Genomic DNA, 13,351 nt, shown 5'->3' with positions numbered 1-13,351 from the left:
TGACCTCATCTTGATCCAAAGAGACCTTCCCCTCCCCAAACATCAGAGAAACAACTGAAGATGGGGTAAAAGAAGGGAAATATTAGATAAACTTGGAAAGAACTTGTCCTATAAAGCGACAGTGAGCTGTTTAAGCCTTGAATAACAAAGAAAAATAAAGTATAAAGATAACAAAGCAAAAACAGCATAAAGAAACTTCCTTAAGTGTCCTTTTCACTAGCTGGGATGTGGTTGGAAATATTCCTTTTCTATTTCCATCTCAACTTGCTTGTGTTGGAAGTGATCCATTCTGGGTTGTGTAACACCAGCTGACTAACCCATAGCCAACTCCCAAATCAGTGATCAGAAACCACATCCAGCCAGCCTTATTCTCTGAGACTGCTTCTCTCCTGCACCTTTCCCTCCAGTGACAGGGAATTGGCTGCTTGTCCTTGGACAGCAAATCTTATCCAAAACCCTGGCTGTTCACCACATTCCCTGTGTTGGGTTACCTTCCCACCCCCACCACATCTCCTGAGATGGAGAATGGTAAAGAAATAAAGTTAAAGCACAAAGTCCATTCTTTTATAAAGTAAAGCACTTGAGAAGGCCGGAGCTTCAAGCGCATAAGCAGCTCCAGTTCTTATTATTAAAGGTGATATTTGTGTCTGAGATGGAGACAAAAACAACATGATCTTATATAGACATAAACTCTTTTCCTCCCTTAGGGTTTAGTATAAATATACTCTACAAACAGTGCTTTCTGAAGTGCCTCCCATGTAAACATCTGACAGTGGTGATCATGAAACAGATGAAAGCTAAGTCGGTGAATACATACAGCTGAATATGATACACCATGTCAGCAATATTTTAAATAGCAGGTATAAAACAGTTCTAGAAAATGTGTGTTTAGCCTCATGTTGTGAAGATACCAGGGTTTTTCTTTTTGGTGCAATATAGGTCTGTACAAAGCGAGTTTCATTATCTTGGATCATAAATTGACAATGGCTTGGTCTCTTTAGTTGGGCAATCATACATGTGGCCAAGCAAAAAGAAAAAAAATGCAAACCAAAGGTAGTTGAAAGATTTATTCATGGCTTAGAAACATGTATCATACAGATAAGGAGATGTTCATTCAAGAGAAAAATAAAAAACAAACACACAAAGGTCTGAGAGCTGTGTGCTCTTGGCAGGGAAGCTGCTAATGATTATTAAGTGCACGAGTCTCAGTGTGAAATTATAGGCTGTCATTAAGTGGATGTGCTGCAGCATTTTGAATCTTCAGATTTTACATTTTGACCACCCCAGTTCCACACAATTTAAAATGGAATCCTAGAAACACATGAGGCCAGAGTATTTCAAAGTACCTGTGACTAGGGCTGTAATGAATGAAAAAAGGTTCTTGCAGAGCCAAAGAATCTGTTTTCAACAGGACCCAAAGTATCAGGCCTTCAGATGATACGATGGTGCAAAACTTTTACAGGTGTACGGTAAAGATGTGTTAATTGCATTATATTATCCAACCACTAGATGTCTGCATACTATAGCTTCAGGCAGGGTTTGTTCCTCAACATAAAAATCAAACAAAGAAAATGTGTATGTGCAGATGTCTCTCTCTGTATCCTAATTTGGCATCTGTTTTTTTCTGACCTATGCCCCTTGTCCAAGGAGGGATCTGTGGGCAAAGAGATACTCTGCAAGAAAAATTACATGTATGAAAATGACGGGTTTCTTTTAAAATAGGAAAGTAAACAATAGATTAGGCCAAATGTCAAGATCACATCTATTCAGATAAAATTCACAAATACCAGAAATTAAATACAGCAGGGCCACCAGTGATTTTAGGAGCACCATAAGTCCCAGTGCTGTTTTTACTTCAGGAATTCCCACGGGTTTTTGTTGTTTATTATTTGCAATATGGAGCATCATCTGTTTGATTTCAGTGGAATCAGAGCTGTTAGGAAGCGGAAGGTGAGCTGTGAGCACTGTGAGCCCTCAGATATTCCCCCAAGTGCTTGCTTTGTAGTAACAGTGTTAAAACAAGGACACATCTTTCCTGAACTGTAGAACAGCCCAGACTAAGTGTGCTCTGCATGAGCAGTTGTTTACAGACTTGTTTGGCATAAACACTTTTCTCACAGGGTTTCCCCAAGGCACAGTGATCAGCAGCCCTTCCTAGGTGCTCGCTGTGCTGAAATGCCAAGAAGAGGATGGGAAAAAAAATTCCTGTGCTTTCAGGGCCTTTGCTACTGCCTGGAAAGCATATACTGCTTGAGTTTAGATACCCACCTTCAGAAGTCCCTCTTATCTGCATTCATGGGAATAACTGAAGGCTGTGAAGTTTTGTAAAAATTACTGGTTTACACAAGGCAGTACCTGCAAGTGACCACCACTGCAGAAGCAGATTAACTGGGTCCTATAACCCTTGAATTGGAACACTTCCTCCTCTCTCCAAAGGCCTCCTCACTTCTTTAGCAGGTTGCTTTTATTTGTTGCTCCAAAATACACCTTCCTCTTGCTTCTCCTGATCTGCCACCTTCCCTTGCTGTTGTGAATTCTTTCCCAAACACATTTAGTAGTGGGTGGCTGCAGACCATAGAGATTTTTTGTGTGCTATTTGATATTACAGTATTCACCCTTTCCCAAGGTTTTAAATGGTGTTCAAGACTTCCCATGCTTTTTTTTTATCTCTTGGCTAGTTAATAAATTAACAGTTCCTAAATTCAGCTTCTCATTAACAAAATTGAATCTAATATTAAGGATGCATTCTCATTTTAGAGTTGATTACCATCATTGTGATTAGTGTTACATCACAATTAACTTTGTTTTTAATCACTAAAAGGCTAACAAGCTCATTTCAAAGCACTTTCATTTGGGTTCATAAAAGCAAAAAAGGAAGGTCTGATAGGTGTTCTGTATTTACACACTGCAGAAACTTTCTTTCACTGTCCTTAATAGTGAGGGTCAAATTTGTGAAGCTTAGGGACAGATTGATGAGGAAATTTTTCTCCTTTTAAGAAGTAGAGGAATCAATAAAATGTCATTACTACTTCTTTTTGAATTAGAGCAGAATCCTTTTGCTGTTTATGGGAATGCTAAACTGTGCAGTTCTTTACTGTATTTTTTTTTTAATTCACAAAGCCCCTGAAATTATTTTGTGAAGATTATTTGTCTTGAGACAAATGTGTGCTCAATCTTAGGGTCTCAAAAGTAAGGATACAATGAAGCCCTTGGAAGATCGGTCTTCGTCCCATGTACAAGAAAAGCAATTGCCCTCCTTGACATTTTTAGAACTTTTCTGAATTGCAATGAAGTTTTAATTAAGTTAGAATATGCTAAGTTACTGAGATTTTAAAGTCCAATCAGTTTTAGTAATGTTTCTTAGGGCTTCTGTTATATTAGCTAAATTTCTCTTTTCATTGAGCCTCCATCTCATGTATAGACCAATCTGCAGTCTACATTTATTTTGTTGTGTAATTGTTTTTATTTCTCAGAGAGAGAGAAAAGAAAAAGGAATGCTTTTTGAGAAAGTATCTGTCAGTTGTCAAGTAAATGAAGAGAGTGATAATATGTGGTTATATTACCAGCTCTTAACAGGAGAGACTTTGTGATCTTGAATACACACCTCCTCTTGCTAATTAGCCAGTTAAGAAAGAGCAATCTGGTATTAATTTGGGAATATTTTCATATAGAAAGAAATTTAGCTGGGCATAGATGAGATTGATTTTACATTTCTTTTTAAAATAATGCTTCTTTCCCACCAATTTGTAAGAAGAACCAAAATATATTCAGTTTTGGGCAACGAGACCAGGTGAAGAGACATCCCTCTTCCCCTCAATTTCCTTATGCCTGTTCCTTTCCTCTGGTAACCAGAAGAATGAGAGAAAAGAATCAAAACATGGTGTCCTTTCCAGCAAAAAATTCCAGCTGACATTTTAGCTGTAGTGGATATCTACATGCAGGGATAGGACTGTTGTCACCCAAATCAAAGAAGTTGCACCTGCAAAAGAAAAACATTTGGCTAGAGCAAGGAAAAAATTAGAGTCAAAAGCTCTCAAGGGCTTTTCAATTGGTAACTTAATGAGATCATGTGGGGGTTTATATCTTCTTGTCTTTCATTAGATTTTAATTAGATTTCTTCCTCTTCTCCAGACAGAGTCCTCCCATTTTGTTGTTATATTCTTGTTTGTACCCAGCAGCACAGCCTTGTCTTCAGAGCTGTGGCACAAATACACTCAAGTCTGTGCACTCCAGACTGCACCACCACAGTGACTTGCAATTACTTATGATCAACCAACATTAAAGTGGAAAGGTTCACTCTATTAGGCTTGGTCTCTATAAAAGAGACCACAGAAATTCACCCAGTAATTCCCTCATCAAGTTGAGAAGCTTGCATTGACCTTCTGCCTCATCTTGAGTTGCCTTTATCTGTATTCTCAATGCTTTACACCTGGCACTAGGTGTAACCATATTTGGACTACCTGCAGCTTTTGCGTGGTTTCCAAATATTTTGTTTCACGTGCTATGTTTATTTATTTATTTATTTCCCTTTCAAGTCACATCTCTCTCTCTTTTTTTTTTTTTTTTTCCTCATCAGCTTTCCTCCAGCTTTTCTACTTTTTACTCTCCTCCTAGATTCTTTCTGTCACATACCATTTCTGTCAACAGGCCTCACACGGACTGTGCTTCCACTGTGTAAGATCTGTGTGCTCCTGGATCAGCCTGTGGTACAAATCCAATCTGAATGAGGCACGGGCATATTTCTGATGAATTAGCCAGAGTACAGTATATGGATATATGCCAGGCTTTATCCCAGCTATGGGTAAACAGAGGATGTGTATTCGGCATAAAATTAGAGTGGGCAGGATGAGCTAAAAACTGATCTGTCAAGACAGATTGAAGTTGTACTAAGAATTCAAAATATTTGGAACAAATTTGAACTGACAGACTGAAGTTGTTTTAGTGCTTTGTGTCATATGGCCACAGAGCTTTTGATCTTGTAATAGGCATCTTAAAACAGGTTTACCATCTTGTCTATTTACAGCCTCTGTAACACTAATGTCAGCAAAGTAATGAACTTCCTGCTATTAAGACCAGAAAGAGTCCTTTGGGTAATTTCACCTGATCCTTGAGTGACCTAGACAATAAAATTTCCTTCATTAATCTGCAATGTGTTCAATATCCTTCTGTCATTCTGCAATATCAAGGCCCTGTGGCAGAAAATACATGGAACATCCAGTAATACAATGTTGTTTGGACAATGCAGTCAACACATCATCTGGGAAGCACCTGTCTGAGATTTGAACATAGAGTCACACTTTCACACAGAACCTTGGCAAACCTCTTAGCTTAGAAACAGCCACCCTCAGCCTGAGTCTTGGCTTGATTCCCTGAGGAGTAAGGCACCAGCCATGGATAAGACACAGCTGTGGCTGGTGGTTGCCACACTGGCTAACTCCAGTGCCTGCTGCTTGCCAGCTGAAATCAGCATTTGGCCACTGAAGTCAGAGCATGCTTGAGAAGGGTTTACAGGCTTGGCACATCCAGGGCTTGTGCCTCCGACAGACACAGGATGGAGATGTGGGCTAAGAGAGCACCACTGGCCCCTACAGCTGCAAAAGAGAGCAACCTAAGGAAAAGCTCCTCCATCCCCACCAGGGCAAATCCAGTATTGAACTCTGAACATTATGACATGGAAGTTTTTCCTGTCCGTTTGTGTACCTGTAGATCAGGTGTATCATTAGGGGAGAGAATTGAGTGAGAAAATAAGAAGGAACACAGATGCACAAATTTATCGAAATAAATCCAGAATCTTTCCTGACACTGAAATCAGATGACAGGTCTTAAGTGAAGAGCCAAACAAGACTGCTTCCAACAGGGACACAAGAATCTTTTTGTGGACAAACTGAGAGTAAGAAAGATCTTTACTTTAAAACGTTTTTAATAAATAGATAATATCTATTTAATAAATAGATAATATGGAGGACTAAATACACAGAGCATATGGACTTCTTGGGAAAAATGTTTATCACTTTCTACCCACTTCATTACATAAGATTCAGTGTATCTCACGTTAGAATGATTTGATTTGGCCAAAGTGTTTACGCTTTTCTCCAAAAATGATGAAGTCACATTTTTGATCTAGTAAACAACCTACCTTTGTGCATGTTCAAATATCACCTCCCAGAAATAAGTTTCCTGTGTTTTTTCACTCCTGTTAGTCCTTCAGCTCCAGCTACAGGACAAATGTGGCTGTTCTCTTTTCCTGACTCACAGATCTCCAGAATGTTTGTTTTTTTATGCAAAAGATATCTTTCTTTGATGTTTTTTATGTACTGGACAATCAGTAGGGATGGTCCAAATATTTCATGTCTTCAAAGCTCTGTTAAGGACCTATCCCCTACATACCACTTCAGCCAAGTCACCTCTGAGCAGTAGGAGATGGCCTGGAAGTTATTTATTGCCTGCTTATCATGTTTGTTGTATACTTGCACAAGTTTCCCTCTAGCCAGAGCTGTAGTAAGATATCCTAGTACTCAGAGTAACTAATAGTTTACCCTTTTAATAATGCAGTTTGAATAAGTATAGAATCATAGAATGGCTTGGGTTGGAAGGGACCTTAAAAGTTATCTTGTTCCAACTCCCCTGCCATGAGCAGCGACACCTTCCACTAGACCAGGGGCCTAACCAGCCTGGCTTTAAACATTTACAAGGATGGGACATCTACAACTTCCCTGGGCAACCTGTTCCAGTGCCTCACCACCCTTTCAGTGAAAAATTTCTGCCTAATATCTAATCTCAATCTACTCTCAGTTTAGAGCCATTATGCCTTGTTCTATCATTACATGCTCTTGTAAATAGTCTCTCTCCATCTTTCTTATAAGCTTCCTTCAGGTAATGTGTTGCATCCCGGGTTGGTTCAGTTAGGGGTTTTAATAAATGTTAGTTAGCTGGTTCTATGTACCCCCATTTTCCCCTCACAACGGTTCGCTCCAGGTTGTCTGCCATAGGAGCTTTCCCATGTCAGTCTTGTTGCCACCCCCTGTTCATTCCTGAAGGTTCTGTGTCAGTTACCCCATCCCTGTATTTCTATTTGTCCCGGAACCCTGTACCCAGCCCTGTTATGTTCCCGTTGGCTGCCGTGGTCCGCGTCACTCCCCTGTTGCCTGTCCCCATCGGGCAAGGGGGGCTTCTGCCCCTGTCTGCCTGCCCCCTATATAACCCCATGGTTCCTTTGTCTCGGTGCCATCTTGACCACGCGTGCTAGGAGACGGACGCTGCTCCAGCCACTGTGGCAGCCACGCGGGAATAAACTTTCTCCAGCCATGCAGGACAAGGTGTGCCTCCTTCGTCCCTTTATCTCCTCTCAGCGTCAGCTACAGAACGCGGCAAGCCCACGCGGAGGCTCAGCGCTAGAGCCTCCGAACACACGGCAGCCCCGGTCTCCCGGCCGAAAGGCAGAGCCTAGCTGGGCTCCCCAAGCTGCCCAAGACCGGGGAGAAGAATGCAACGCCGCAGTAATGGAAGATGCAATTAAGTCATCCTGAAGTCTTCTCTTCAGGCTAATTTATTCCAACTCTCTCAGCCTTTCCATGCAGGAGAGGTGCTCCATCCCTCTGATCATTTTGTTGGCCTCTTCTGGGCTTGCTCCAACAGGTCATTGTCCTTCCTGTGCTGGGGACCCCAGACCTGGAATCAGTACTCAAGGTGAGGTCTCACAAAGATGGAGTATAGAGACAGAATCACCTCACTTCACCCACTGGCCATGCTGATTTTGATGCTGCCCAGCATACAACTGGCTTTGATATTTTTTCAAATACTTAAATTCTCAAATAAATAATTCAGTATTAGAGTTGCAAGCACTAAATATTGATTATTCACAGAAAGTTAGTACAAAATGGAATTACTTCTGCCTAACGGTGTTGTCAGTCTCTTAAAAGCAGGACTGATGTAATGGCTGGGCCTCAAGGGCACCTGCAGTGAGATCACATTTGCTTTGGGAGACAAAGGCAGGGCCACCCCAGTGGCCTTGGCAGAGATCTGAAGTTTTACTGTTCATCCAGGTGCTCAGGTCTTGAGCTGGAAAGACTTAATAAAACTGCTTGGTCCTTCCTGATTCACTGAAGGACATATGTAAAGGGGTAGCCAAAATAAAGCTTTATCCACCCTACTTGGGTGAAGTTCAACGAGGCACCTTGAAGCAGGCTTGGCAGGAGCATACACTCCCAGAGGATGTCTCCCCTTGCTGTACATGAGCCTGTTGCTGTAAAAACACAGGGATGTTTTGCTGCCATGTCTTGTCCTATCCCAGCACTGAGACAAGAGTGGCGGATGGGTATAGGTATAACTTGCTTTAGAGACCTTCCCATGTGAGCCTTCCCCATCTCCTTGGAAAGCTTTTCCTCCAGGCTAACTGCACTCAGCTGCAGTGGCTATGTCCCCCTGCCTTGTCCCCATCCCTCATGGGTTCTTCAGGGTATGGCAGTGCAGTAAGGAACCATGAGAGCTGGGGGCTCCCTGGGATGGCAGGGCTGGGTCTGGCAGGGGCTCCTGTCCCACTACCTCATCCAGGAGCAGCCAGGGGCACTGGGGCACACTGTCCTGTATCAGGCACCTCCCTGGGGAGGGACAGCTCTGGGAATGCCCTCAGGCAATGACACAGAAATTTGTTCTGTGCCTAACAGCCTTTTACCTGCCTAAAAGCTGCGTGTTGCATCTATCGACAGTCCTGTCCTCTGAAAAAAGCCTGGTGCCCGTCTCCACTATCTTCTGCACCAGAAATTTTTCTTAGTTTTGTTTTGACTGCCATCCCTGTAGCGCAGAGAAGCCACCATTCCACCTGAGTATTGTGATGCAAGTGACCACCAGATGTTACTGATCCCAGCTGGTATCACTTCCTGGTGGTTCCTGTTGTCCCTCTTTCCTGACCTCTATGGCTCACTCACGGGTTTGCGTTGGCAGATGGAAGTTTGACATTGGCACTGTGAACTCTGCTGAGTTGTAAAATCTGCACAACTTAATTTCATGGGCCTCATCAACAAGTCTTGGTACTAAAGCAGCTGATTAAACAGTAACTAATCCCCCTTTGTTGTTGAAGGGAAAAGTAGAACAGTAAAACATCTTGCATGTTGCCCATCTCCTGAAGTTAAAAGGGTGAAAAGGAAGAAAAGTAAATAACTATGCTTTGGAAAAAACAGAAAACCTCCTGATCACAAAAGGAGCGATTTACGCATGCTCCTCAAATGATCATGTGATAGCCAATTTCAAATTAATAAAATTTCACACCTACTTCATACCTCTTTCTTCATTCCTTGTGTACATTATTAATCCATAAGTGACATCAAGCAGCTCACTGGCTTCTAGTGGTGAGCAGGAGTTTTTCCTGAGCAGTCTGGGAAGAAGAAACAGAGAGAAAGGTGAGGGGACCTCATGGTACTGGTTCTTAAAGGACAGGTGCTCCTCTTCTACTCAGTCAGGCTCATCCATCCTAGTGAAAACTCCTTCAATAGTCATGTATTAAACACAGAGAGTCACCTGTACCTTCCTCCTTGGCAAAGGGTTTTACCACGTGGTCTGAGTGCCAGTGCTTCAAAAGGGCTGCTGCACTTTCCTCGGGCATGAGAAAAAAAAACCCACACCAACCTCTTCCAGAATTTTGCTTCTGCTCCGTAAAAACAAAGGCTTGAGGTGACAAGATGGCATGGAGGGGTGAAAAAGAAGATGATCATGCCATGAGCCCTCTGAACTCTTGTGGTGAACAGCTCTGTGACCCCATCCTGGGGCAGCCCAGCCTGGCATGAAAGTGTCCTGCTCTTCAGCAGCTCCTCCTGAGCACTCTTGCCCACTGTGTTTCCTCTGCCTAAACAGGGAAAAAGCAGCTCTAATACACAAAGGCAGAAACTGGAGTCAGTTTTTTTGCACACCCAACTGATGTTTCCAAGTGTTGCCACCAGAGGATGTACCAAGCACATTTTTTGCTGTATCAACACATAAACATACAAACAGATTTAAATAGCCAGATTTACCAGCAGAGGTAGCATAACTTCTGTATCAACACAGGAAGTATCAGTGTAAACAACAGTTCTTGAAAAAGAGAACAGAGAGAGGGGTAAGGAAGTTACACATTGTATTTTCTGATGCAATTATCCCATCTCCGTAGTATTAACATATTAAATGGTAAATGCATTTCTGATTTATTTAATGCATTGCTAATACAGGCAATGTCTAGCCTGGGCCTCTTCCAGTATTTAACAGAGTTTCTATCAAGGACAGCAGCCATTTTGATGTTTGAATGTTTTTCATTGCAGTAATTCATCTTCTAGATCTGGGGTAGTCAGCAATTTAGACACCAGACAGAAGAGAGTGCTCAAAGAGACAATGGCTACTGGAGTGAGGCACTGCCTCAAAAGCCATTTGAAAAATGGTTGCTATAAAAAAGAATAGTAAGAGGATCAATTGGAGATAATTAGACAGCATTTAGAACTGGTGTTTTAAATGTAATCTTCTCAAAGACAATTGTCAAAGATTTCTTAGTAGTTACACTCTGTGTCAACAAGAAAGTATACACTTTTAACTGAAAAAAAAACAAGTTGATCTCACCCTGGCATTTTCCCCTTACTACAGGCACTGACTATTTCTAGGAAGCCACAGATATACTTCAAAATGTACATTCTAAAAGTGTTTAATGTTGTGAAACATTCAGGAATATTCACCCTACATTAACTGTTTTTAGACTTCATTAATGGTCTGACTCTGACCATTCAGTGCCTGGTTCAGTGACAAAACACCCCATTTAGTGGAAGATAATCAAGTCTTGAAAAATAGATATTAAAATTATTTGCCATCATACTCTGAAATAAAGATAATGTGTTATAGGAGTTTTTATTTTCCGTGGATAAACTGAGTTATGTAGTCCTGGCCCCATCCTGGAACCAGCTCATTTATGTCTCTGTGTTTGTTTAGGCACCAAGTCTCAAGAAATAACTCAGGAGTTATTAACTTTCTAAAACAGCCTGTTTACTCAGCACATGACCCCTCTGTATTATGATAAACAAACATGAAAACAGATGGATTAAGGAAAGATTCACTGCTCTCTGTTGAAGGCTTCTGAGAAGAATTATTCTGGATACGTGGTAAATTGCAGTTATTGTTTATTTGAATGGGGCTTCTCAGTATAAAAATTAGCAGAATAATTTCTCTTCAGTTACAGCGTTTGCAACAACTGCAATTGCTGCATTAGAGAGCAGTGGATGAACAGATTCATCTTCCATATTGTAAATACATCATGTATTTTCAGCTGCAGTGTACTAGGGTTAATTTTTTGACCAATCATACACCTTTTTCACTTATTATTACTATCACTAGTCACTTAATCCTGTCCATTTGAACTCCATTTGCAAGTGCTGGGAAGCTTGAATGTTGTAGTAAATTTGTTTATTGATCATCCAATTATAAGACAAGTACTTTTTATTTCTTCCTAATGGCAAACAAGCAAATTCTGAGGAGTTTTTCATACTCTGGTATTCTCATGGCCAGTGTTAAGTATCTGTCCATGACTGATGAAGCCCTGGCAGACCTGTAACACATCAGGTGCCTGATCACTTCTTCTGAAAGTGGGAAGTCATTCCTCCCCCATCTCTGTGAAAGCAAACAGGGAATTTGTAGCCCTTGGCAGCCCAAGTCCCTGCTCACACTTTGGCCCATGCAGTACACAACCCATCATCTGAAGTTTCTCACAATACTTTCTTTGAAATCCCTTAGTTCTAAGAAGTTAGGATATAACATTCCTCCTCTTGACTGCCTTTGAATTTTCTGTTTCCTTTATTTCAATAGCACTAAAGAAAATCAAAAGCACCATAGAATTCTTATACACAACTGAACAAACAAAACCCAATCAACATCTAAGGCATAGATAAACAGTTCAAATATTAGCGTATTTTTTGTTAGAGCCCGACTGCCTGACTCCTCAGAGCCCATTCACTCACTATCTCCAGCATGCTGGTGTAGGAAGGAAGGCATCCTCTGGATACAGGATGCTCTGAACACAGCTGTACTCCAAGGCAGTCATTGCAGCTAGAAACACTAGGTAAACAGACACCAGAGGCTCCACAAAGCAGACTGGAGAAGAAGTTTCATCTAAGAGCTTTTTTTTTACGAAGAGGCTGGAGACCCAGGCATGCCTGGTCTAGTCAAGCCATTCCTTGTGATGAAGTCATTGCTGCTACCATGGACCCAGCTGTGCAGTCCCACAGCTCTGGAGTCTGCACCTGAGCCTCAAAGGAGCACAACCTCCCGAGGAGCCTTCAAGCAGGGGTCAGGATTCTTACAGCCCTCTATTCTGTCCTGCTGAACTGTCCCTACACTCAAAATAGGATCCAATTCCCTGTCCTCAGGAACACCTGGCACAGACAGTCTTTTTCCTTTTTGTTTTTAGCACAGTGTCTGCCATCACCTGTGACATCAGATGTTGTCACTTGTGCAGCTGAAGTGTGGGCAACCCCCCCAAGATGCAACAGGTAGGACAATGCCAAACAATGCCAGATAGAGCTGGTTAGAACAGCCTTTAATCTTGGCAACACTCTTAGCTCTGGTATTTGCACACATGCCTCTAAAACTGAATTTTTTTCACAGCTGTAATGTCAGAAATCTCAAAGGCATTTTTGATTAGCTTGTTGTGGAAGATTTCAGTTGATGGTCTTCTCTGTAGTGGACAAATCTGGAGCCAATTTCTGGGGTGTAACTTCATCCAAAACCTCATTGTGGCTGCTAGGGCTTCTGAGACTTCTCAGATGGGTGGCTGACAGGAAGCTGCCTGGTTACATGAGTTTTAACACATCTTTTAGCTAACTCTGAGACTCAAATGCAACATCTGCTAGAACACACAAGGATGTCATGTGGATTTATGATATTTGCTTGAGGATTCTGGAGCCATAAACCAATGAATAGACTACAATGAGATAAATACAGTATTTCTTGTCTGTCAAAGGCAATTCTGTCCCGATACTTTTCAATGCATTATTTAATTGAAAGCAGTTCCCATTTTGCTCAACCTAGCAATTTAAAAGTTTAAAAGATAAGCTACATTTCTTTGTTTGACTATACTGTCAAATGCATTTGAAAATGAAATTCTCAATCACTATAATGTTAAGACTGCTCTTTATGTTTGTGGGTTTAAAATGTTAAACCTAATAATAGTCCTTTTTTGAAACTGGGCCAATGCTACTTCACTTGAAGTCAATGGGAATTTTGCCAATGACTTAAATGAAAGTAAAGTTGGGGACTATATATATTAGCTTTAGGACTCCACAGGAGCCCAGTACTTTCACTTTGTGAAAATTAAATATTTCCAACTGCACTGATCTCTCTGATTTTA

This window comes from Vidua macroura, chromosome 1, assembly GCF_024509145.1.
Source record: "Vidua macroura isolate BioBank_ID:100142 chromosome 1, ASM2450914v1, whole genome shotgun sequence".
NCBI lineage: Eukaryota > Metazoa > Chordata > Aves > Passeriformes > Viduidae > Vidua > Vidua macroura.
Note: the sequence above shows the minus strand (reverse complement) of the source record.